This window comes from Pinus tabuliformis, chromosome 4_2 (genome assembly GCF_031772625.1).
Source record: "Pinus tabuliformis cultivar Carrire ecotype Pingquan chromosome 4_2, CPIR1, whole genome shotgun sequence".
Classification (NCBI taxonomy): Eukaryota; Viridiplantae; Streptophyta; class Pinopsida; order Pinales; family Pinaceae; genus Pinus; species Pinus tabuliformis.
The window spans coordinates 733,288,047-733,291,284 of NC_142304.1; positions in this window are offsets into that span (position 1 = coordinate 733,288,047).

The window sequence follows — 3,238 nt, forward strand, 5'->3', positions numbered from 1 at the left end:
ACGCCAAACTGTGGGCCCCATTTGGGTAAATTGGTACATCAACTTCTCGGGGTTGTAACTTTGGCATATGATATTCATTTGACATGCACAATATCTCATTAGAAATAACTATCCAAGAACTACAACTTTGGGAAGAGAAACATTCGTCCATGGACCCATGTTGCTCCTAGTTTTCCCAAAAAACATCGTTAAGGGCCTCAAAATGGCTCCGGAAGTTCAGGACTTGAAAAACTGCTAAAAATAGTAAACTGTGCTACAATTAATGAAACTGAAAAGTTGAAAGAAACAATGGTGGGGGTCCAAGTGGACTTGGATGGTGGCCACCAATATCCACCTAGATCAATGCATAATCTTGGTTAATGTAGTTCACTACAGGTACAAAGAAGCGAGTTCATAATTGGGTAAGATCTTGTGCATTTGATTTGAATGGTATGCCTACCGTAGCACATTTGAATGTACTACTGTTGGGATTATATAGTATGTTGTTGAGCATGGATTGGTTGTATATTCATAGAACCAAGGTGGATTCTTATGAAAATTCTATTGAGTTTGTTGCTGACAATGGAGAACCAAGAGTCTTATAAGGAAAGAAGAAATCCACATCAGTCAGGATGGTGACATCTATGTAAGAAAAGCATAGTTGGAGGAAAGGGTGCAAGCTATTCGTAGTACACATTTCTAGTGACGAGGGTAAGGAAGTTGAGGACGTAGATGTGTTGAGCAGGTACCTAGTTCTGTAACAGTTTCAAGATGTATTTCTTGAGGACATTACAGAGTTGTTACCTCACAGGGAGGTAGAATTTTCTATTGAGTTAGTTCTAGGGGCAGTTTCGTCATCAAAAGCACCTTAGAGGATGAGCACAAATGAGTTAGTAGAGTTGAAGGAAATGTTGGATAAGGGTAAATTAGGCCAATTGTATCACAATGGGTCACACTGATATTATTTGTGAAGAAGAAAGATGGTAATCTCAGCTTATGCATTGACTATAGGAAGTTGAACAAAGTGACCATCAAGAATAGGTATACATTGCCAAGGATTGATGATTTGTTCAATCAATTGAAGGGATAAATAGTGTTCTCAAATATTGATCTGAGATCCGGATATCATCAGGTACACATCAAAAAGGAGGACATTTACAAGAAAACTTTCTAGACCAGGTATGGGCATTATGAGTTTTTTGTAGTTCTGTTTGTCTTAACTAATGCTCCAGCTACATTTACGTGCTTGATGAATAGTGTGTTGCATCTGTATTTGGATAAATTAATTATTGTGTTCATTGATTACATATTGATATATTATAAAAATTAGGAAGATCATGCTAAGAATTTAGTAGTAGTGTTGAGTTTGTTGAGAGAGCATTAGTTGTATTGTAAGGTCAGCAAGTGTAGTTTCTTTCGAACGGAGGTACACTACTTGGGGTATGGAGGGCATTGCAGTAGATCTAAAAAAGATAAGGGCCATCATGGAGTAGGTAGCTCCTAAGAATGTAGATGAGGTGATACCTTTCATGGACTTGGAAGGCTATTATAGGAGGTTCATTAAGAACTTCTCACATATTGCTTATTATATCACATCATTGTTGAGGAAAGGTAAGAAGATTGAATGGAAAAGGGAGTGTGTGGCTAGTTTTGAGTAGCTTAAGTAGTTTTTGACACATGCACTAATGTTAAAGATTGCAGAAACAGACAAATACTTTGTACTATGCACATATGCTTGCAAGAAAGGACTTAGTGGAGTCCTTATGCAGGGTGGACATATGGTATGATATGAGTCATGAAAACTAAATAAGCACGAGAGGAACTATTCCACCCATGATCGTGAGTTGGTAGAGATTATACATGCGTTGAATATGTGGAGACACTATGTTCTGTGCAGGGGATTTACATTGATGAGTGATCACAGTGGTTTGCGGTATCTATTTGATCAACCGAATCTCAATGGTATGCAGGCTCGATGGTTGGCTACGATTAGTGAGCTCCATTTGGACATCAGGTATATCAAAGGTAAAGAGAAGAACGTGCGAGATGCTCTTAGCAGATGGATACAAGTAGATCACTTAGAAAATATGAGCTCCTATGGGACAAATCCATAGGATACGATCTTGTAGGAATGCCAGTAGGATGTTAGGCACATGGATATTATTCACAAGTTGTAGTAGAGTCGAGGTACAAATACAGGTGATAGTATAGGTATAGGTACATGTAATAGTATAGGTACAGGTATAGGTGATGTTACAGGCACATGTATAGGTACAGGTACAGGTATAGGTCATGGTACAAGTGTAGGTGCATAGGGTGTGGACTATTACTTTACAATGGATGGATTGGTTAGATTCAGAGACAAAATATATGTGCTAGATAACAGTGAGCTTAAGAATATGATATTGAGAGCATTTCATGTAAAACCATATTTGGGTAGCTTAGGTTATCAAAAGAAATTGATTGCAGTGAAAAGATTTTATTATTGGCTGAACCTGAAGAGGGATGAAGAAGAGTTTATGGCTAGGTGTTTAGATTTTCAGCATGTGAAGGCAAAGTGTAAACATCCAGGTGGACTAGTACAACCAATTGCAATTCCAAAGTGGAAATGGGAGGTCATTTACATGAAATTCATCACAGGTTTTCCAAGGAAATTTAGACAACATGATTCCATTATGGTTGTTGAGGACAGGTTGACAAAGGTTGCGCACTTCATTCTAGTGATGTCTACATTCTTAGCTAGCGATGTAGAACAGGTATTCATTAGAGAAGTGGTTAGACTTCATTGTGTTCTAAATAATATTGTGTCAAATAGGGATGCAAAGTTCACTTCCATGTTTTGGAAGGAGTTATTTGTAGGTTTGGGCATAGACTTGGCATTTAGTAAAACTTATCATCCGCAGATGGATGGATAGATAGAGAGGGTGAACAGGATATTGGAGGACATGTTGAGGATGTATGTGATGCATCAGCAGGGAAACTGGGAAGAGTACCTTCCACTAGTAGAGTTCGCTTACAAAAATGGATATTAGGAACCTTTGAGGATGAGTCTGTTTGAGGCATTGTATGGGTGGAGTTTTAATACTCCCATCCTTTGGAGTGATCTAGTGAACATGGTGATTATTGGACTAGATAGGTTGGTAGACATGGAACGGGAAATGCAGATGATCAAGAAGAATATAAAGGAAGTGCAAGATAGGGATAAGAGATATGAAGATCATAACAGGTTGTTCAAGGAGTTCTAGGTGGGGGAACATGT